This window comes from Myodes glareolus, chromosome 2 (assembly GCF_982192425.1).
Source record: "Myodes glareolus chromosome 2, mMyoGla1.1, whole genome shotgun sequence".
NCBI lineage: Eukaryota > Metazoa > Chordata > Mammalia > Rodentia > Cricetidae > Myodes > Myodes glareolus.
The window spans coordinates 119,932,813-119,957,869 of NC_142027.1; positions in this window are offsets into that span (position 1 = coordinate 119,932,813).

Sequence of the window (25,057 nt, forward strand, 5' to 3'; positions counted from 1 at the left end):
AACAAAATCAAATGATCTCATTTGCTACTCACACACCACGGAATAGCCAATTCTTTGGATATCTGCACAAACTGGCTTGCATTTTAAGTGAAAGCTACAGCGATGGATGCTTTTCTCAGAAAGACGCCACCTTCCAATTAGCTGTGGCTTTGGATACCCTGAGTCTGCCATGAGCTTCAGGAGCCTCAGAGAGGCGAACAGATTATGGTTCTTGTTCAGCTACAAGCAAGAGTTTTATATTTGTTTATTTAAAATGTTTCTGATATGTAGTTTAAATAGGCATGTTCTTTGTGAATAGATCACACAAGTAGCAGAATTTTATATTACAAATATAAAATAAAAACACTAGAAATCACAAATCTGTTCATTATCTGGGTTAGTGTTTGGGGGCAGGAGTGAGCAACCCTTTACTGCAAAGGGTCAACTTACAGGCATCTTAGCTGCATGGGCCGCTTGACCTTTCACAGAACCTCTTAGCTGCCTTGGTTTAGAGTAAAAATAGACAATTCTAAAATAAATCTAGGCCTGAAGGGTGTGTGAGCAGCAGCAAAGCGCCTGCCTAGAATCCCCCAGTTAGAAGCTGTGGGGTGGCTCAGTGGTAGAGCAGCTACCTAGCATTGTCCAATGAGAGAATGGAGGCCTGGCTCTGCAGTAGTGCACCTACCTGCAATCCTCCAGTAAGGGGTAGAGGTTACTTCAGTGTCAGAGAACTTACCTAGAATCCCCAGCTGAGGGCTATGGGCATGGTTCAGTGGTAGAGCACCTGCCTAGCATCCCCCAGTAGGAAGCCTGATGACATGATCTGTCTGCAAGCATGGAAGCCTGAATTTAGCTTACCTCATCCTCAGGGTGACAGACAGCTCTGGGAGACAGCTGTGGGGAGTTGGAGGGACAAACATTGACAGTCCAAAACACACAGGTGACAGGGGGCTTTGCTGGGCAGGGAGGTGCATGGGGAAAGTAACTCCACTCTCAGTGGCAAGGGACAGATGTTACCACTGGGAACAACAATGGGGCTTGGCAGTCTGAGCCTGAGTCAACAGGCGGATCAGACTCTGCAGCCACAGGTCTGCCCTCTGCTGTTGTGGAGCTGGAGAGCTGTGACGTTCCAGGAGTACAGGTAACAGCCGCAGCTGAATCTAACAGCAGGACTGTTGATGGAGACTGCTTACAGCCTGCATCACAGCCCCACTGTCCTCTGCACTGCCTTGGACTTAACTCACAATGACCTAGATGCTGCAGCCCCACTGTTCATACCTGGAATCTTCTCCCCCCCCCAAAAAAAGTATAATAAAATAAAATAAAACAACTAAGGCAGGGGGAAATAGCTGAGTGGGTGGGAGTGCTGTCTGTGTCAGCATGAGGACCTGAATCCAAAACCTCACAGCCCATATCAAAAGGCAGCCATGATTGTTCATGAGTCTGTAAATGGCTGTGCTGTGGGTGGGGCTGGAAGGACTAGAGCTGAGATATGAGGTTGACCGAGTGTTAGTCTGGTTCAGTCTTAAGGGAATGAGATGGAGCCTGATGGAACAGGACACCTGGTGCCTTTTGACATGTGCACTTGTGCACCCCAAGCTCACATGTGTGCATACATCACACATATGCAACACACAAACACACCATGACCACCACCAACAACAACAACAAAAATTAAGACAACCTTTACACTCTTCACTCTGTTGTGTAGATTCTTCTAGACCTCAGTGACAGAATCAGATTTCACACCTGGTAGTATGTGCTGATTTTCTTGGATACTGGACCTAGGTGGTCTGGGCTTGGTATTACTCCAGGTCAACATAGAGACTGAGAGTGAAGAATGGATTTTTTTTAGGGAAAATAGAACATTCCAGAATCAGAGAAACCAAAGGTTTCCTGGGGGACACATTTGCCATCAATGTCAGGCCCTTGTGAGGGATGCTGCAGAGTAAAGATGTGAAATCAGAGGACAAATATATCCTTAGGCATTTTAATGTTTGTTGTTAATTGTTTTTCAGAAAACCAACCATTGCATTGTACTTTCGTTTGTGTAGCTTCTTTGAACATTGAAGAAATTGCTTGAAGTAATAAGAACCGTGAATGAAATATAAGATATCTCCATATAGACCAAGATCATTTTTTTCAAATGATTAAAGACATGCCTTTAAGCAGATTAATCTAAACTGTCCACTACTTCTTGTTTGAATCATGTCGATAGTGGTACCTAATTATCATTGTTAAAAGACAATTAAAAGCCATCCCTCAAATCACCACTTTCATCATGCTTTCAGATGCCTTCTTGGGAAAATTTCAATTACTCCACTCTCTTCCTAGAAATGGCCCAAGTCCTCCCTTTGCACTGACGGATGACCAGTCCAAGTTTGTTTGTCTCTGTGAGGGCTTCCTTGGGAACACAAATTCAGTTAGAAAGAAATACATTGGGAAGGTGAACATTGCAAACTTAGAGCTTCAGGGACAGATTTCCCAAACTGGAAATGACATATAGTTTCTATCACCCAATTACTGAGCTTTATGGACCTGCCTGCCTCAAGACGTCTCTGTTGATAAAGACTGTGATTTCTCAGTGCTGTCCCAAGGCAGAGCCTTCACTTTGGAGAACATTTTGAATAAGTGAGAGAATAGTCTTCTTGACCGAAGTGTGAGGCGCTGACTCCGCAAGTGAAAACTTAGACACTGCCAATGTTCCTGGAGACAATCGTTCCAGCATCTTCTCTTGTGTGCATTCTAGTTCCATCTCTGTCGTTGTGATAAAATACCTGACCAATTGCAGCTTAGGGATGGAAAGAGTTAATTCAGCTTACAATTCCAGGCTACTATACAACAACAAAGTTCCAGGCAGGAACTAGCATCTAGTCACATTGCACCCATAGTCAAGAGAGAAAGAAAATAAACACATCTTTGCTTACTGGTGCTAAGCTAGCTCCTTTAACCTTGTATAATTCAGGACCTAGCCTAGGTAATGATGCCACCTACAGTGGGTGGTCAAAGAACAATCAAGACAGTCTTCTACAGTCTTGCCCACAGGCCAATTTGATCTAGATAATTTCTCACTGAGATTCCTTCATTCAAGACAACCTTAGGTTGCATTGATTCTTACATCTCAAATTAACCCATTTCTATTAATCTATGTGTCACCACAAGGCTGTGACCTACTGGTAAGATTCCAGCATCTTTTTCCTTTGGCAGCTACATGGCATCTCCCTTACTACTCCTCCTTTCTCCCTGCAGTCAGTTTAGTTTTCCCCACCTAGCTCTGTTCTTCCCTGACATAGGCCAAAGTAGTTTCTTTATATTACCCAAATGAAAATAAAACATATTCATAGCATACAGACATTAATGACTAACTACTAGTTTACAGTTCCACTTGAGGTAGTAAAATCTTTATCAGGTAGACCTTAGTGGGAGGAAGTTAAGTTATTGGGTACAAGCCCTTGCTGAGAACTGTATGATCTCAGTCCATTCCAGTCTCATTTCTAAATTTACATGAAGTGAGAGGTTTTGTCTGCCATGAGGTCCCTGTCATCATATTCTACCTTGTTACAAATCCAAAAACAATAGAGAAAAAAATAAGTGTACATAAACCCCTAAACCATAGATCAATATTAATCTATTACATTTTTAATCTCTATTACACTTGGATCAGTATTCTCATAACCATGATGGAAAACTAACATATCTGAGTGTGATTAACAAAATATTTGGTGTCAGCACAGCCTTGATTGCCCTCATTGTCTATGCTAGGCTCTATGCTACTGGTCCTATCAAGATCTTTTTTCTTTACCCCAAGCATCCAGAAGATGTTGGGCATCACTTGGTTTCCATGGTAACAGCAGGTAAACTCTCAGAGCAAAATCAGGTGATTTTGTGTTCATTAGTTTGTGATTTCTGAATTAAAGGACTATGGGAACAATCTTGGATGACACCTCATAAAATTGAGAACTTCCTTCCCCCAAAATCTAATTCATAGTTGTCAACTTGTCAGGCGACCTGTATGGAACTTGTCTGCTGGACCTGGAATCTAAGGACCTCAAAGAATGAGGCAGACTACAGTCTAATGCTGCAGACAGCCTTACTTCAGTTTTAGTGTACTTTAATGCAGGAATGAAACAAATTATTGATCCAAGGAAGGTTGCTTTATTTCAGAAAAACATGCAAGCACATATCACATATTAACAGAGCTGTCCATTTCCAGAACTTCTCCGGACAGACCAATGCAAAAACAATTGCCTGGCATTTGCTGTAGATTTTACCCGGGAAAGCATGAAAGCAAGACAGAAGACAATATTCAGATTCAGGGTACACTGACCAGACTGGATTCTATAGTTATGATATAACATCCAACAAGAATAAACATACCTTAAAAACTTAATGTGAATGTTTGTCACAGAAGACATGAAACAATCCAGGGAACAAAATGCACCTGAGGTAGAGGCCCTCTGCCTTTTTCCTAGAGCCTCTCTCACAGTTCCTCAAGGTGTTGTCTACTGTGCATCATTCATCTGTGTTCTAACAGGAAGCTTGTGAGTGTTCAGTCTTCCTACACAACAGTAACTCAAGACTAAATGCTTGAATCAGGGATTCATCTTTGTCTATATGGCACCAGGCACACAAGCATCACGGGTACTCTCTGTGACATTTTATGTTGATTCTCAACATGACAGAGTGTATAATCACTTCAGAAAAGGAAAAGGGTATTATTAGGTCAATGGACATTGGAAGATCCACCCTAAAAGAGGGTGACATTATTCCCGGGGCTTGCTTCCTAGACTGCTCAAAATGGAGAAAACCAGATGAACATCATTGCTCATGTACCTCTTCTACCTGACTGCTGTCCTGGTGGTTTCATGGCTGTGATGAAACCCTCTGGCAATAAGTAATTTGAGGAAAAAAGGATTTGACTGAATGACACTTTCATTGCCCGTCCATCACTGAGGAAGATCAGAGAAAAAGCCTGGTGGCAGAAACTATGGCACAGATCTTGAGAGATTGCTACTTAGAGAATGGCTCCCCACAGCTTGCTCAGCCTGCTCTTTTATAACACCCAGGACCACTTGCCCAAGGGTGGCGCCTCCCACAGTGACCTGGACCCTCCCTCATGTATCATCAATCAAGAAAATGCCTCACATGCTCTCCCATGGGCTAATCTGATAGAAGGGGTTCCTCAATTCAAATTCCCCCTTCCCAGGTACGTGTGAAGTTGATTAACAACTAACTAGTTTATTAAAAATTAACCAGAATAGTGTGTGTGTGAGGTGAGAGTCTGTTTCAAACTTCTGCTGCTTTGACTTCCACACCATGATAGAGTGAACCCTCAAACTATAAGTTAAACTCTTCCTTTCTCAAGTTGCTTTGTGAGGTGTTGTGTTTACATAACAATGTAATTTATGTCTCTGACCATGTAGGTTTCTGGTGGACTTTATTCCTTTGTTAATGAACATCTTTGCAGACACTCTATGGGTTACGGCAACTTTCAATTTAGAGTCTTCTCTACGTACACCCCACTTCATTCCCATCCAAAACACCCACTAGCATGGGTGCCTGCATGGTGCGGGAGAATTGTCTGTATTCTGTCAATCATGTTTTGAATAAACGCTGATTGGCCAGGCAGGAGGTGTAGGTGGGAAAACCAGACAGGAATTGGAAATGATGCAAGGAGAGCAGGAGAATTCTGGGGAGGAGGAAGTTGATTCCTCCCACTCCTTCCCAGGTCACCGAAGCAGCAGGATGTGAGCTGCCCCACTGAAAAAAGGTACTGAGCCACATGGCTAAAATAGATCAGAAAAATGGGTTAATCAAGATGTGAGAGTTAGCCAGTAAGAAGCCTGACCTAAAGGGACAATCAGCTTTATAACTTACAGAGATCTTTGAGTGATTTTCTTTGGGGTCTTCCAGCTGTGGGGTACTGGGAGGGACAGAAAACCCCAACAAACTGGTGGCCTTTTCATGTTACACCTGTGCTGCCTGTCTTGCTGTCTTTTCCCACCTGACTGCAAATTCCAGGGGAACAGAACTGTGTCTAGTGCTACAATGATTCCTCATATGGTTCAGTGGGATGGAGCATTTGCTGCTCTTCCAAAGAACCTGGACTCAATTTCAAGCAACCATAAAGAAGTTCACAACCATTTCTAACTCCAGTTAGCTCCAGGAGCTTTGATGCCTTCTTCCAGCATCTGTGGGCACTGCACACTCAAGGTGCACATACATACATGCAGGCCAAACACTCATACAGATAAAATAAATATGTCTTTTAAATGTTTTTCCTTTTAAAAATACAGCGAGCTTCCACATTGTCTCATCTCTTTTGTTCCATTCTTTTCCCCATCAGGATGTTTTGCCATTTCCAAATGTTCAGCTCTTTTATAATTTTGAAAATGTTCATTTTAATTTTCTTCATTCTGTACCATTCATTGCAGTGATCTGAAAGTGATACATGGGGGAATTACTCTTACAAAGCACTGTAAATCAGGTTTCTTTTTTAAAAACACACATATGCAGTAGAGTTTTATGATCAATCATGCTGTGAAAAGATATGAAAGAATCTTTCATGTGTTCACTGAAATAAAAGGATCAAGTTTTAAAAGGCTATGTACTGGGCGACTCCAACTCCTTGCCACTCTGGAAAAACTAAACTACAATGATAAACAAAAGAGCAGTGACTGTCAGGGTGTGGAGGATGGGGCTGAGATGAATGGGTGAAGCCCACGGGATTTTAAGATGGTGAACCTGTTCTGTAAGACTATAGGGTGGACAGAAGGTAACATGAATTTGCTATACCCTGTAGATGGCTTTGGTGAAGATGAAAGCATTGAGCTATAGTAACTAACAATAAAAGACTGTGCCTTAAGGGGTCCATCAGAATTGTGCTTTGAGTGTGGAATGTCCCTCACAGACTCATGTGTTTGAACAGTTGGTGCCCATATGGTGGCACTGTTTAGGGAGGCTGTGGAACATTCAGGAGGTGGAACCTCATGGGAAAATGAGTCACTATGGTCAGGTCTTGAGTTTACTATTTTAAAGATTCATTTATTGTTATATAATGTGTATGTGTGTTTCATTTGCATGTATGTAAATATGCAGAAGCCCAAAGATGGTGCTGGATCTCTTGTAACAGGAGTTATGAATGACTGTAATTCACTATTAGGTGGTAGTCTCCCAACCTATCTGGGTCCTCTGCAAGAGCAGCAAGTGTTCTTAACCCGTACTGTCTATTCAGTCTGATTTGAGGCTTTATAGCCCCTCCCCACTTCTGCTCTCTCTCTCTCTCTCTCTCTCTCTCTCTCTCTCTCTCTCTCTCTCTCTCCCCTCCCTCTCTCTCTATCAATTGAAGTTCCTTCCTCTCAGATGACTCTAGTTTATGTCAAGTTGACATAAAACTAATCACATGCAGTTCCAGAGGGACAGAGTCTAGATTGCTGGCAGCAGACAGGGAAGGCTTGGGGGCAGGAGCAGGCGGCTGCAGAGTTACATATATCCACTCTCAGGAAGGAGAGAGAGAGAGAGAGGGAGAGAGAGAACAGGTTGAGCAAGCCATATGGAGCAAGTCAATAAGCACAATAAGCAGCACTCCTCTGCAGCCTCTGCATCAGCTCCTGCCTCTACACTCTGACTTATTCAACAATTCACAGTGATGATGAAGCATAAACGAAGTGAACCCTTTTCTCCCTGGGTTGTATGTGATCCTGGTGTGTCATCACAGCAATAGTCACCCCGACTTAGACAAACTGGGAGGCCAAGCAAACCCTTTCTCCCTTAGGTTGCCTTTGTCAGGGTGTTTTATTAAAATCACAAAAGAGTGACTCAGTTAGAAACGCCCTGTAGTATATGAGAATGTTTTTCTATAAGTCAAACCTGGTGCTGATTAAAAATGTAAAGCTAAGTCAAAATTGAACAGAGACATCTTGGTAACATGTTAGAAAGGCTTCAGTACTTGCTGAGTGCAGGGGTTTTGATGTTCATCCATCTGAGCCTCGGCAGAGCAGGGAAGCTGCATGCTTGAGCTTGGCGAGCTTGTCCTTCTAGCCGCCCTTTCACGGCAGGGTTAGACGGCACAGGAAGACGAGGACTCATTAGTGTCTGCAGCAGCATCCTCCAGTCCTGAGTCTGCACCTTTGTGTTTGATCCTCTACTGTACACCTCCATGCCTTGTTGTAGATGAGATGAGACTCCTAGAAATCGGTGACTCCCCTTTATCATCAGCTCCCCCAGAATCCCCATCGCACGGCCTGATTTGGGTTGCTAAAAGCCCCTGCCCGCCTCCACACCTGGGCTTATTAGGAGATCCACTTGTGAACAGGCATTGGCTAGGTGGTGTTATGTGTTCAGTGAAGGGAGTATCCAGGGCTATGAGTCGACAATGTTCAAATCAATGAAAGGAGGGGAAGATGGTAGGCTAACTCAAGGAGAGAGAACAGGGTGAGCTGAGCCATCGTTAGACGAAAATAGAAACAGATGTAGGCTAGCATAAGGGAAAACGAGTAACTGTACTGTGAAGCTCATGAAATTTTTATTTTCACCAGATTTAAATGGCCAGACTTTAGAAAGTACAAAAATCCAAACAACAGCTCCAGGGACATGAACTCAGGGTGGACAGGGTCAATTAGTCCCACCTTTTCGCATTCTGCATAAATCAAGACTGGGCTTCCAGATTGGCCCAGGATCATTCAGAACTTTATTATCCTGTGCCCATGGAATTCCCACTGGACAGATGGTTCAGTTAAGTGTATCTTACAGAGTGGGAGTTTGTCTGAATATAGTCAATATGGCTGTAACAGAAGAGAATGACAGACATACTTCTTTGTAAGTCAGTGAAATCCTCAACTAGTGTGGCTAACCATTTAGTGACAGAGACTAGAAAAGGTATGGCATGGGAAACATCATCAAAGGCTTGGGTACAACCAACAAGTTGTTGGGAAAATGGAAATTGAGTTCACGGAGAAGTCATAGGCTATACTTGATTATTGTCATTCTCATATTATTATTATATTGTGTGACATCTCCTTGAATCTTGGTTCCTGAGAATTTCTGGCTACATTTTGTTTCTTTTTGAGACAGAGTCTCAGGTAAACTAGGCTGGCCTCAAGCTCACAGAGTAACTGAAGGTGAACTTGACCTTCCCTGCTCCTTTTGCCTCCCCCTCATGGCTTCTGAAGCTACAGTTTTGCGCCTCCGTGCCTGGTTTATGTAGTGCTAGGAACTGAACCCAAGGCTCCACGTATGCTTAGACAAGTACTCTGCCAACTTAGCTACACCCCAAACCTAAATTTGCAGTGATTTCTCTTTTAAACAGATCTATATAAATCTTGTTTTGTGTGATTTTGTTCCATGGCATCTTATGTATTAAATGTTGTTTCATTATAATTGATCTCATGACCAACAATATTGTAATTCATGCCTAAACAAAGTCCAGGGTCTTATTTAACACATGTCCTTGCCTCTAAGGCCTATCATGGACTTCTTGTGCCTAGGGTCTCTCCACAGTACTTTAGTACGAAGCAGAGGACACTTTTAAATGGGAAAATCAAGAAGAAAAAGCACATGAGCCTGAAGAGTATGCTATTCAATAAACCACAAAACACTTGTTTATACTTTGTCAGTTTATGTACACATGCATTTATTGAGGTTACATGTCTACTTGTGTGGCATTCTATAAGTGGACATGAACAAGCATCTACTTGTCCTAGACAGGGCAGAGATGATAAATGAAGAAACTATTCCACAGACGTCCAGACTGGTGAGTCAGAGAGTTTATTGGGCTCTCTCACAGGAGCATGGCTGAGGGATTACCTACAGAGCATTAGTAGCTCCCAGGCACCTCCACCCACTCCAGCCTGCATGAAAACTCCCAGAAGCTGCACCCTAGCTCTCCGCAGGGTTTGCAGCCAGCTCACTGACTCACGAAGCCTCCTCTAGGCAGTGTCTTTCCTCCACAGTTGCTAAATGCTTCTAGACCCATGAGGAGGCCTGCTGAGTCTTCTGAGTTCCAGTTTTCCTGGGTTTGTGGTGTTTGCTTCCTTGGTCACCTGGACCTCACTCTTCCCATCCTAGAAGCAATGATTCTCTAGAAGAATTGGTCCAGAGGAGGCTGCTGCATGGGGTCTGGGCAACTCAGACTTCAGCCACTCTTCACGTCTCAGATTCTGTGGCTACAAATGAGTTTGATTGAGCATGTGGAGTTCACAATTAAGCATAAATAATGATGGGTTTTTTATTTATATTGTGCTGACGAATGCTTGGAAGTTGTGTAAAACCGTGAAGCTAAGATGGTGCCTTTGGCTGGAGATGAACAGCAAAGGTCAGAGCTGGACTTGAACTCCTGCCGGAACAGCCTGCTCGCTCCGTCAGTCACTGTGGGTTAAGTGGAGGGCAGAGGACAATGAGAGAAGGGGTCAGAGACACCATGTGAACTGTACCAGATGGGGAGAAATTAGAGGCAGGTCCAGACAAGGTGTATTTTCTCTGATTTGTTTTCTGTGTTTAAATAAACTTTCTCTCTACCGCCCTTATTCTCATTCCCACCTCTGCCCTCTCCTTTACTTAAAGGCCACCATGATGCCATTTGAACTTTACTATACAACAGAAACATGAGTGTTCTCACATGAGTCGCATGTGAGGCTCAAAGGCTACAAATAAAGATGCTCGTTCTTCCCTGAGAACATGCCAGTCTGCACTAAGTATAAACAATTTCAGAAAATTTACAAAGTCCTGAAATGGTATAGATTCATGCTAAGTGTGAGTTCAAATTCTGCCACTAACTTTAGAGGCTCAAAACTCATTACACCATACCTGTGAGCATTCATTACCACGTGCGTAAGAAGGCAGTGGCCTGGACCCCTCCTCTGGCAGTGATGGTGGGGATTAAGTGGGATTGAAAGTGCTTCTGCAATACAGCATAGGAGCTCTCTAATGATGTGAGCTACTATCATGATTGTTTTTCTCAGATCAAGAGTGTTAGTAGCTACAAACCCCTCCTAGGGATTGCTTCAAAGAGATTCTCCATGCTCAATAGTCGGGGTTGGAACTAGCCTGCAGCAAAATAAATTGAAAACAAGAGCCTCGAGGCAGAGGGAGAAGAGAATGTGGGTGGCTTGGAAGTGAAGAGGTGAAAATGGAAGAGGGAGGAACCCAGGGTTTGGAGGAGTACCAGAATACTCCTCTCCCAGGTATTGACACCAAGGATGCTTCACGCTGTCTTCCACAGCCTCTTACAACCACTCATGTGTCCTCCACTATAAAATAATTTGTCATATGAGAAATCCTGTATCACTAAAATATCCTTTAATTTTCACAAATAAAGATGGGGTTTGCATCAGCTAATGACAAGAGTAGAGGTTACATGAAAACTAAAAGCTAACCGGGACCTTCTGCATTAACAGCCTTCGTCTACCATCACTGCAGTACACAGCCTCACAGCTGCCCTGCAGGTGGAGAATAAATGTGCATACAGGCCCTGCACCAGGACAATAGGGTGTTGTTTTACAGCAAATTCCCCTGAGTTAAAACATTCCATTCTGGGGGGAAGCTCTTCAGTCTCAGGAAGTAAACAACTCAAAAGTCTCAGAAGGTCCCAGAAACTGAGCAGATGCACAAGATCCCCTCCCCCAACCTGTCCCCAAGGTTATCTGATCAGTGAGGACCACTGAGGAGACTCAGGCCAACTGAGCCTGCTGGAAGTGACTCATCTACCTGTTGATCTTGATGGAGACTGTGTAGAGAGCTCCGGGTGACAGTATTCTTGAGCTGTCACCTGTACTAGGATGGGCTTTTCAGCTGTCTTTGACTCATCCATGCTCCTGTAAGAAATGCCAATACACCCACTGGTTAACAAAGCTGGACTTTGGTGGTACCATTACTTTGGTCTGTCATCACTTTCCTATCTTGGACTAGTAAGCATTTGTTTCTGATCCCAGGGTGAGTGTCACACAGCAGGTCTCCATACATAAGCATCTTTCCTCTAATAGAGTCCCCTTTCTGTTAGAGTAACAGGTTAGTTTAACTAATGCTGGGGTGAAATTGAACATGGAATGAGCTTCTCTGCTATAAATTCATGCAGATTGTATTGTTGGTGCCAATCAAAATTTGACATACTAAAAAATGAATAAATAAAACTCCTGCAATCACATTTGATTCACTTTGGCCATGCAGAATATTGTTTATTAAGAATGTCTCAGAGGACCAGAGAAATGGTTCACTGATTAAGATAATGGGTTGCTCTTCCAGAGGACCCAAGTTCAATTCCTGTTCCTAAATGGTGGCTCACGACCACCAGGGGATCTGATATCCTCTTTTTGCCTCTAAGGGCATTACACACATGTGTCATACACTCACACAGACACACATAAAGAAAAATAAACCATTAGAAACTATGTCTCGGAGCTGCAGGACAGCTTAGTGGGTAAAGTGCTTGCTATGCAAGCATGAGGACATGAGTTCAAATCCCCAGCATCCAAGTAAAAAGCTGAGTGTGGTTCTGAATACTGTAATTTCTATACTGAGAAGCAGAGGCAGTAGGACCCCCAAGAAAGGTTTACTGCTCAACTAGTCTAGCAAAAATAGTGAGCTCTACTCTCAATGAGAGACCTTGTTTCAAAAACAAAAAAGGTGGCAGTTGGTTATGATATACCACACCTTTAATACCAGCACTTGAGAGTCAGCAGCAGGATGATCTCTGTGAGTTCCAGCCCAGCCTAGTCTACATCGTGATTCTGGGTCTGCCACGGTAATGTAGTGAGACCCTGTATCAAATAAACCAAAAACAAAAGTAGAAATAAAACGGAGGGTAATTAGGGAAGAACCCCAATGTTGATCTACCTTTAAGCATGCGCACATGTATCTGCACACACCTATCCCCACATGTGCAACTATGCACTTAACCAGATTACCTCACTAAGGTCAGAAACCTCATTCAGATACCTCTCTTGTACATGGGAGGGCTGTACATGCTCAGGACTGGCTGAAAGAGATTCCTCATTGCTCACTTAAAGCTGTAAACTGAATATTGGCTCCTGAGGAAGTGATGTCTGAAAATCTAAAGATGGTGGATCTCAGTGTAGTGGTGGCTGCTGCACTGTTTGACTCTGTGTTTTATCATAGCAAGCTCACTACTGTCGTCTGAAAGAGAGACATGTTTAGAAATGAAAGTGGCTGCAGAGAGGTTTGCAAACCTTGAACATCCTCTCCAATTCCTCTGTTGTTTTCTAAACCTTCCAGATTGATCGGATGCTTATTTTGCTTTGTTTTCAGTCACGACAAGAATGAAGCTCAAGGTCTCACACCATGGTGCTTTGTAAGTCCTGCTGACATCCACCTTCTCCATCAAGGCAAACTGTAGGTGGATTGATGACGGAAAAAGCGTTCATGAAGTCCAGGTTTCGGAAAATGAGGTAAAAACTGTTTGTGTCAATGAAAGCTATACATGTTTTTGCAAGAGGAAAGTCACGAGTGATTTTAGAGCTTCTGGCTAGAACATTCTAGGTTTTTTTGTCTTGGGACACATTATAATGACTGAAAAGCGGAGACTTTCTCAGTGTGTTTCCTTGAAAATCTGCTTCAAGCTCCTTCCTGCGTGTGGGTTGGCACACTGACCTGTAAGTAAAAAGCCATGAGCAGAGGACGGAGGAAGTCTCCCAATCACCAATCAAAGTTTGGCCAACCACAGGATAAGATGGCCATGGTTTGACAGAAGGGAGAAAGGCAAAGGCAGGGTTTGGGGAGCATTGTTTACATTGCATAACCAAGCTTATCGATGAAAGGCTAATGTTTACAAAATCATTTTTATTCTGTACCTGTAATGTGTTAATCTGCTCTCTCAGACCCATGCACGCTATGCAGACATCTACCACTGAGCTACGTGCTCTCTGTAAGAACTACCTTGGAGTGTGTGTGTGTGTGTGTGTGTGTGTGTGTGTGTGTGTGTGCTGTCTATGTGCACATGTGTGTTGGTACATGCATCCTTGTGTGCTCTGAGAGAGACCTGAGGGGGGTATAGCTCTCTTGTTCCATCACTCTCCATCTGAGACAGGGTCTCTTTATGAACTTGGAGCGAGGCTACCAGCCAGCAAGTCCCACTGAACCTCGTGCCCATGCCCCCATAGCTCTGGGGCTATAGGTATATATTTTATGTAGGTGCTAGAGACTCAAACTCGGGCACATATGCTAATGAAACCAAAACTTTATTTTTACCTGCTAAACTGTCTCTACAGCCTCGAAAGAAAATGTATTGTACCATTTTTACACCTCAGCCATTTATTGTCATAATTTTTACAGTAAGGATTTTTAAGTTGCTTTACTTTTATTTTAAATTTCAATTACATTATTCCAGTTAGAATTAGCACTCCTTTGCAGATGTTAATATGGGAAGTCACGTGATTGTTCTCACAAATATGCACGCCAGTCTTTATGCTGTGCTGTCCCCAGTATGCAGAAAACCCCATTATTTGTTGCCTTTCAACTCTGTTTTCCACACATACCTTTTCTGACAGGGTTTGTTTCTCATTGCAATGTGCAGGTTGTATAACTCAATCATCCAGAAATAGAAAAAAACAGGATTAGCTCAGTTTAAATGGTGAATACATTAGTGGGTTGTTGGCAAATGGGGGCATTTGACTGGAAGAAATGAAATTGGTTTTTGAAAGGATGAAAACGACCGTAAACAGTAACCCAGGTAAGACTCACAGCTGTAGGGATCAGAACAAAGGGTCTGGTCACATGTTTAATTCACAGAGTTGTCTAGAAGGTGCTGGCATCAATTTTTAACCAATTACCCGGCTATTAATAGAAAAAAAAACAGAGTTTTCTATAAGATTGTAAACACCTCATGGCTGTCATAGGACAATTCCAGCTCTGTTGTTCATCACTACTGCAACTCACATAAATGCTCAATTCTTTGCAAAAAAAAAAAAAAAGAAAAGAATCATTTGAAACAAGAGTCTAAGCTGCTTTGGCTAAGCCCACAAAGACACCAGTAACTCAGAACATTAGCAAATTCCTGTGATATTTAGTTGTGCACTGTTGTGTTACTGAACTCCGTGGTCACAGCCTGTGCCCCAAGCCAGGTTCAGCTACCTGTCCTCAATAATCCAATCAAGGAGTCAAATTTATAGGGAAAGATTAAAAGGAGATTTATTCACTGTGGGTACATAAGAAAGAGGGACAGAGACTCAAGGACATTTTTCAAGCCCAGGGTCCTGACATGAGATTGAGGTTTAAATACATGATCAAGGATGTACACAACTAAGCAGACCCATAAAGCTATGGTTCCCACCCAGCATTGACCCCATCACTCTCTGAGCTTCAGTTTCCTCTTGTAAGGTCGGCTGACAAGTTGCTAGAACTGCAAAACCTCTCTGGAAGACAAGGTCTCTTCTGGCTAGTGTTTTTATCTTCTCCTAGCATGAGATTCCTGGGGAAATTCACATTGGTGGGCTCCACTGCTTGAGTAGGCAGATGGAGAGGCATGGGAATCTCTCCAGAAGACCCTTGTTTCTGCCAGGCAGTTACAGTGGGGAGAGAAGAGTGGAAAGGCTACTACGCGACAGGATCTGTTCCTAAGCTTTGGCTGCTTTCATTTAACATCTCCTTGAGATTTTATAGCTGTTTCTTACTGGACGAAGGTAAACACACCCAAACCTATCTTCAGCTCTTGAACCAGCCCATGCTGAGCTCTGGCCTTAGAATGTTTTACCTTGCTGCCTAGCCTGACTGGATCATTGTTTTTCTTCCTCCTTAGACTAGAGATCTCTGTCAGTTCCTAGAACCCTTTCCTGTAAACCGTCTGTCAATTCTACCACCCTGTTCTATGCTTTCTCCACTATACTGACTCCGTTTGTTTGCTGATGCCTTTCTGTCCCAGCATTTGTCACTGTGAAGCCTTTTACTTTCTTGTTTGGTTCTAAGAGAGGCCTATGAGAGTAGGGTATTCACGGTCACATTCCTACAGGAATCCTGAAAGTGGTGATGAAGAGCCAGTGCGTCTCTGAATCAGGGACCAGCATCTCAAGAAGGTTCTTGTTTAATTGCCTCAAGGGACTTGATAATGAGTCAAGGAAAACTTTCCCTCTTTGATTTCCAAATAAGGACACTTAAAACACAGGAGATGTGTCCCAAATAAGACAGAAAATGTTCAAAGCCTTGTATGAGTGTGTCAACGAAACACTTGAAATGGGACCTATGAAGATAATGAAGTTCTTGCCTTCAAAGCGTTGTCAGTCTGATGCATGTTGCTCGACTTTGATGGTGAGCATGCAAAGACAAAACACACACACACACACACACACACACACACACAGCCTCACAGTGAATCAAATAAGTGTGCTGCAGTATCTACACTCACGTGGCTTCCCAGCAATGCTCTGATTCACTAGTCATTGTTTTATAGGGTCAACCTGTTTCAAATTTTCTAGCTTTGACAGCCTTGGGTTCGTGATCCTAGTGCATTTGAGTTTGTCGAATCAGTCAGAGTATCACCAAGACACATACACAACCTCCTCTCCTCAAGTCTGCCCTGGACTGCTTTCATCTAAAGATACACATAGTAATGGGATAATTAGACTTGCAAGCTGACCGCAAATGGCCACTTATTCCAGAGATGAGTCTCAACGTAATTTACCTGGATGATGCCATGAGAACATGCCAAATTCTGATCCTTGCAATATCATCCAGATCTGTTTCTTGGTACTGGGGAGATGGTTTGGTGATTAAGAGCATTGGATTCTCTTCTAGAGGAGCCAGGCTCAATTCCCAACACCCAGTCCCAATCCACTTTGCCCTCTTATTTTCCTCCAAGGGCATGTGGTGTGCAGATAAACATGCAGGCAAAACATCCATACACAGATAACAAAATAAATCCTTAAAAAATCAAACTAGACCTGTTTTGTAAACAGCTGGTGAGATCTTTTTCAAATACTTGCTTTAAATATAGGTAACAGGGACATTATGTGAAAGACATCACCTTACGTAAAAAAAAGATGTCCTTGTCCTCATCTTCAATGCTTATCACTTGCTGATTTGAATAGAGATCTCCAGTCCATTCTTTTCTCCTTGCTCCAAGCTGGGACCAAGTACCCTACAACAGCAAGCCAGGTGCTTCCAAGAACACTGACGTAGGTTCGGGATGCACCAGGAACCTCACACCTTGATTCCCAGCTCACCTTCCTTCCTGGCATAGTGATCAGAGGTGACATATCCTTTTCCCCATGAAGACTCCTGTTGTCACCTGATGATGTAACCTCATCTAACTTTGCATTTGTGTATGTGTATCCCACCTAAAAATCTTCTAGAAAGATAACATACTACACTGTTGATAGTACAAAATAAGTTAGTTTTAAAGTTGATAGTTTAAAAAAAACAAGAACAAGAGCTGATTTAGTGATCAAGAGCATAAAACTGCAAATCCAGGAGACCTGGGTTTGATTCATGACCCCTATAAAATGGCTCACAACCATCTACAACTATAGTTCCTGGGGCTCCAATGTCCACTTCTGTCCTCCAAAGACACCAGGATGGCATGAGTATACTAACATACAAACAGGCAAAGCACTCATACATATAAAATTAAAAAAATAGATCTTCCTTTTAAAAAATAAGAGCAAAGGCCTAGAAGGCACAGAATCTTGAGCCAAGCTCATCACTGAGCTGCCTATATTAAAGCTGTGACATATGGAATTAAAAATTCCTCAGTGAACTGATCAGCCATGAAGTGAGGAACATATTTTGGTTTCAAATTTTCCTTTTCTCTCCTCTACCTCTTATAATCCGATTCTCACCTGCAGAAAGGATCCCAGCTCTCCCCAAACTATTTGGTTTGGATGGAGAATGATGAGCACAGATATCGATTTTGCTTCTTTCAACTTCTTGTTGAGAGACACACAAGGAAATGCGATACTGTTTTTCTTAGACCTGCTGCACTGGGCATGAAGTAGATCAGGAGCGGCGCCAAGCAAAGCTTGGTAGCCTGGGAGATGATGTCGTAGGCAAGGTGCTTTTTGCCCAGACATGGTGACTCTGAGTTCAGATCCTTTGCATCCTCCTAAAAAGCCAGGCACAGGCATGGTGGTGCATGTCATGTAACACATCTGTAACCCAAGTGCTCAGAACAAGAAGACAGATGGATCATAGGGCTCACTGAGCAGACACGTAGCCAATCTGTGAGCTCCAGATTAAATAAGAGGGTTTGTATGAAAAATTAAGGGAGAGAGGGTAACTGAGGAAGATGTTCAATGTTGGTATCTTAAGTCTACATGTGCATGAGTACACACACAAACATATACACACACATTCACAAAAACATTTATGTATACAAAACAACACATGCACTCATATGAAGATGAATGTATACATATATTGCATGCATATCATACACACATAACCACATGCACATACCACATACACATATGCAAATATGAACTCATAAGACCATGTTTGCATACTAGGAAGCTCCTATCTGTCATAGGCAGGGAAGCCACTTGACGAGTTTCTTACAGGTCTTGATACTGTGGAACATTTAAGAGTGTTTAATGGAAGGTTGTGAGGAACCTTCTTCCTCAAGACCCAATAAAACCACTTTTGGGTATATATCCAAAGGATGCTGAATCGTGCTGAAAGACTCCCTTGTGGGCATCTTCCCTCGGGAGAGGCCCCTGCGCCCCAAAGATCAGTCGAAAACACGCAGCCGGATGCAAACTGCAAGAGGTTTATTGGGGATACACGGATACCCGGGGCGGCAGAGTCTCTCGGGGACTTGCGCGCCCCCAGGTTGGGGGTGAGGGATTTTTATAGGAGAGCAGAAGCGCGGGTACAGAAGCAAAAAAGCGTGGTTACTGGGATTCATTTCATTGGTCAGTTCAAATAAGGCTAAGCTGAGTGGCACATTCTTGACCTTTTACCTAAATACCAAGGAGGGGGTTGTTCAGACCCACCTGGATACCAAGGAGGGGGCTGTGCTACCTGTTTTTCTTATCTCTTCCTGCCTTCCTAGCTGATCCTGACTCATATCCTGTCATAGGACAAAAGGCTCCCTTCCCCTCCCTTACAGCAAGGGGCCTGAATTGTCTATTTCTAAGGCCCTGCATTTCAGCATAAAGGGTGGTATATATATAATTTTTTCCTTTATAGTGCCACAAGGACATGTGCTCAACTATGTTCATAGCAGCTTTGTTTGTCATAGCCAGAACCTGAAAAGTACCTAAATGCCCCTCGACCAAAGAATGAATAAGGAAAATGTGGCATGTTTACACAATGGAGTATTACACAGCAGAAAAATCTTGAATCTTGAATTTTGCAGGCAAATGGATGGAGCTAGAAAACATTATTTTGAGTGAGGTAACCCAGACACAGAAAGACAATTATCACATGTACTCACTCAAAGGTGGTTTCTAAACATAAAGAAAAAAAAACAGCCTACAAACCACAATCCCAGAGAACTTAGATAACAATGCAGACACTAAGAGAGACTTACATAGATCTGATCTGCATGGGAAGTAGAAAGTAGAAAAAGACAAGATCTCCTGAGTAAGTTGAGAGCATGGGGACCTTTGGGGAGATCTGAAGGGGGAGGGGAGAGCCAGAAAGGAGAACAGAGAAAAAATGTAGAACTCAATAAAAATCGATTAAAAAAAAGAGTATTTAATAGATTAGCAATCTTCAAGAGAAATGGCAGATGTCTTTACTGGACACTGGAAAGAACATTACTCTCTGCAAAGGAGCTGTCAGTCAGAGCTTGTTCTGCACACCACGAAGATACCGGTGTTCCCATCTGCTCCTTCTCAGTCAGCTTCAGTGAACATGATTGGCTTGTAATTAAAAAATAAATAAAATCCCAGTACTAAGCACCAATGTGGTGAGACTTTATCCACCTGAGTCTGGGAACACATGTGGCCTTATTCTCTGAAAGACTTTGCACTCTCTAGGTGTCCCTCTGTCCTGGGACCCCCCTTCTCAGCCCTGCCTCACTTCCTCTCCCTCCCCCATCTCACTATAGGCCACACACCACCATATTCTGATTCCCTCTGTCCTCAATGTCCTCATACAAGGAAACCTACCATGCCCCATGTCTAAACCCAGAGCACGGCCACCACAGGGGGCTAGAAAATATGCGTGAAAAGAGCATGCCTCTCAGAGACAGAGTTTCCAAAGGAGCGAGAAGGACCAAATTGTAGGACCCATGGGTCTACCCCTGTTCCTGGGGTTCATTTTGAGGACAGTTTCTGGCCATCCAGCTAAAACATCCTGTGTTCCTCTGCCCCCCCTGGTGATTAGCTTTAGGCCATTGTTTACTCTGCCTTGGGCATGGTAATTTCTCACCTGCGGGGGGGAGGGGCGGGGGTGTATTCCATTGTGCATCAGCGAGTAGTATTTGGGTTTTTTTAAAATTTGAATAAACGGCTTTCAGCTGATCTCCTTTCAAATGACCCAGGTCTCTTGTGTGTTCTTTCCATCTCCAGGCCCTTGCCCGGCTCACATACGGTACAGTGGTGCGCGAACTGTACCTAGAGAGTAACGGGCAGGCGCAGGTGTTACACCAAGCAACTGGCAGAGTCATAGAAAGGTGTTGATAGTGAGTGTGTAGCTTGTGTGTAGAGAAATCTTGATGCTAAGGACCCATCCCGTTGAGGAAGAGGAGGAGGAGAAATAGGAACCCGAGGATCTGGGGTTGGGGGTTAAGGCGTGGAGTTCCATGACACTGGAGACCCCTCCCTGCCCTGTCCTCTATCCTCCTCTTTCTCCCCACTTAGACCGATGAGCTGAACTCCTGCTCTCAGATAAGTTCTCCTGGCACTGGTGTAGGGCAGGCTCTGCTGTGGAGCTGAGAGGCCACAGCCTTTCCTGGATAGGAGGAAATCTGTGTCAACCAGCAGTTGGATGCCTAGGGTTGCAGAAGGAACACATTTCTGCTGACTCAGGTCCTTGAGTGAGGTAACTCTGCCTCCCAAGTCTGAGTGAGTTTGTTCTATAAAGTGCATCTGAAAGGATGCACTGCTCTTGCGGTATAGTTTTTCTCTTTTTATTATTTTTTTCTTTTATTTTATGTACCAACCACAGCCTCCCTCCTCTCTTCCCATCCCCTCCCTCCACCTCCCATCTATCCTCCCCATCCACTCCTCCTGTGTTCAGAAAGGGGCAGGCTTCCCATCTTAACTTCTTGTCAAGAAGCAGTATTTTCAGAAGTAGTATTTCAGCATACTCAATACAGAGGATTATGTAACTTACAGTGTGGTTCCTGCTTACCTGCTCTATTTAGGAGACTATTTTTCTAATTGCATCCATTTGAGGACCTTCTAGTTACCATGGTTATCATCACCATCATCATCATAACTGGCATCATTACAATCACCACAATCATGCGAGCTTTTATTGTGCAGTGGACAGAGAATACAGTCCTGTATTTCAGCCCTTTGCAATATACTCAGAGTGTTTTGATAATCCTAAAAATGAACAATTTGAGTAAAAACTCCATATTTTGTTATTGTTGGCCATCTTCCTAAATATGTCATTCGGGTCAAGCTTGAAATTGTGTTGAAAATTCCTGTGTTATTTGTGATTTGATATCATTCTAGCCACAGGGGAAAAGGGTTTGTTCAAATCTCACACTACAACCGTGTGTGTGTGTATGTGTGTGTGTGAGAGAGAGTGTGTATGAGAGTATGTGAGTGTATGTGTGGCTGTGTGAGTGTGTATGTGTGTGTGTGTGTTTCCTTTAATTGTCAAGTTTTTTATTTATGCCTTTAGATGCTATTGGCACTTGTTTTCCTGTCCGGATAGCCACTCAATCCCAGCTGAATATCATCTTATCCCTTGAACTCATTGGCTTTGAATTTTAAACTTAATACAAAAACACCAGCCCACACCCACCTCACAATAAAATAACACACTTCCCCAGGCTTCTACCTTCCCTCCATTTCCGCACTCTTCGCTGTAAGCAACATCAGAACAGAAAGGAGTGGGGTTTTCTTCAGTTAAGCAAAACTAAGTGTATTAGTTGAGGGTTCTCCACAGGAACAATACCAATGGGATGACTATAGACGTGTGTGTGTGTGTGTGTGTGTGTGTGTGTGCGTGTGCGTGTGCGTGTGTGTGTGTGTGTGTGTGTGCATTGAAGTAGTAAGAGCTGCCTCACACCTGAGAGGCTGAGAACTGATAGTCACTCTGTTGTTGAAGCTTGGTGCCTTAGCAGATAAAATAGCCTCAAGTAGCTGCCTCTCACAGGAGATGCCAACAACCCAGTAGTCTCTCAGTCCACAAGACTGGGTCCTTCTACTGTGCCATTCTGGTATCTGAAACCTGAAAGGGTCCTGGATTGTTGCTGGTCCCTTATCTACAAAGGAAACCTGGAGACACTGGACCTGATATCAGTGAAGGAATTGGCAGCAGCAACAGGGCAGACAACTCACCAGCCAGAGAAAAGGGGAGAGCTGGAGGAGATTAATCCTCCTTCTGCGCTTTTAATCTGGGACGCCACCAGAGGATCTTCTATATCAATCAAGGCAACAGAAAACTTCTTCAGGACAGATTTCCTACTCAGATAATTCCAATTTGTGGGAGGCTGATGTGCAAATAAATCATAATGCTGAGGTTTTAAGCTTTTATTTATGTAAGTCACTTTGAGTTTGCTAAGATCTGTGTGTTCCAATATTGATACTGCTTTCTATGTGTTCTCTGAGGAAGTCAGTTTCTATGACAATAGCCCAAATTGGTAATTAACCAATAGCACTTGAAAAGAGTGATATCTAATGTTTACCTAACAGAGCTAAGGGGGGCATGCAAGGCTCAGGCAGCCTGCAGAAGGTAGATGTTGGGGCACTCTATAAAAGATTGTTGGGTGAAATCCAGTTTGGCCCACTGGACAAAATCAAGGCAAACATCATCTGTAGGGACCTGGGTTCCTTTAGACTATTGTAACAAAACTAGAAACATAACTCAGTTGGTAGAGGGCTTGACTGGCATATATGTGGCCATGGGTTTGATCCCCAAAACTGCAGAGACCAGACATAGTGCTGTGTGGGACCCTGTCCTCCCTGATCCTTGAGACCAAAATACTGGATGCAAATAATGTTTACGCTAACCAGCTAAGCTTCCTGCTAGTTCCGTCCTTGGTTCTGCTACAGCCTGGTACATGATCCTGAGGAATCTATTTTACTTTAAAATGGTAATTTCTCAACCTGCCTCAAAGAAGCTCAGGCACCAAGGCCCATCTAACCTGTCTGACATTGCCTTAAACCCTCGACCACCTGCCTGGGGAAAAACTCCCACAGAGGCCAGTTTCCCCAGCCCCCTCTGGGTGGGAGGAGTTTTCCTTTACTGGGGCCTTTATTCTCCTTCCTGCTTTGTTGGGAGAAGGCCTTGCCTTTTTGATCCCGGTTGCCCACTGGTATAAATACCTGACTTGGGTTTAATAAAGTTGCCATTTACTCTTGGTAAATGAGCAAAGGTCTCTTTTTTGTGTGTGTCTGTTTTTAACCCTCAGGACAATCGTCCATTCTCGTGGGCCCCGAGTTCGGGAAGGCGCGCGCCTGGGTCGGGTGTGGATATCCACTGGAAGGTGGGTTCTAACAGTGCTGCACTTCTGTAACTACAGGACTTGGGAACCTGGGCCATAAGGATCAGAAGTTCAAGGCCACCGTTGGCCATGTAACAATTTCAAGCTAGCCTGAGCTACATGAGACCCTATCTCACAAATAATTTTCATCACAATGAAAACAAAACAATAAAAGAACTCAACCTACACTTACTGCTACATGATGTTTGTTCTCAATGATGTTCAGCCTGAGTGGAAGCTGACTTGGTATTCTCTCTGTGGTCGAAGTACAGATTTTTCATAGGATGGAGAAATTCCACAGAAAATCATGATCCATACATAGTCACAGGGCAGGATCCCCATTAGCAGCCTATGTTGCTCTTGTAGAGGATCTGAGTTCTGTTCCTAGCACCCAAACCAGGTGGCTCACAAAAGCCGCCATTTAAATTCCAGGGGAGCTGACACCCTCTTCTGGCCTCCTTGGGTACTGCGCTCATGCACAGACCTACATACAGATACACGTATATACACTTAAAAAATTTAACTTTAAAGGTAAATTATTTTCCATATTTTACATACCCCATCTCCACTTTCAAATTATTTTTAATTTATTATTTGAGAAAACCTTTCCTTTGAAATAGCTTTTATCATTAACCAGCTCTTGATTCTGTTTAATGAAAACATAGATATTATTATTAATTGGGTATCTGAGTAGTCTTATTTTATGACATGTAAGTGCTAAAAGAGAATGCTAATAAAGTCACCAAGTAGAAAATTCAGACATTCGCTCAATAGACATAGACCTGCCATTCATCTCATTGATGATGTTGGCAAGGTAACTGATACATAGCAAACCCAAGTGACTGGGCAGTACACTGGCCATTCTATAAATGATTTCATGAAAATAGACTTATTATTCCTAAACTATGCTCAACTAACCTGCAACCATTCCTTCTCCTCCCCCAAAGTCTTCCATAGTGTTTTAATTTGCAAAAGAGAAAATATAAAAATAAACAACAAGCAAATAAACACGCTTCAGTCTTTGCCAATTTCCTTAATTCCTTTTACTGATGTCAAGGAATACTGTTAGAAGGCCAGGGATGGAGTGGGGGGGTGGAGAGCAGGTCTTGACTTTGTGGGCTTTTGCTTTGTTGAATATGGTACAGATTGAAGCAAGTTTTTCTTGCTCTGTATAACACCCTAGTCTCTGTGGCACTAGCTGGTTGCTTTGTGAATGTCTAAGGGATGACTTGACTCTTTGTATTCTTAGCATCTCAAATGGAAACTAAATGTTCTTTCACCTATGCCATTCACCTCCTAACACACATTCCCATTTCTTGATCTCATACCCATAATTCTACAGAGTCCTTTTGGACATCCCATCCTTTCTCTGTACCTTGTCTCTCCCCCAGAAATACCTGAAACACTTTGCACACCTCATCAGTGATTTTAAGACTATATTACTACAAATCAGACATCACTGGTTTAAATTTCTGATTTTCTCATAATCTATATATATATGACTTTAGAGCAGTGATTCTCAACCTACCT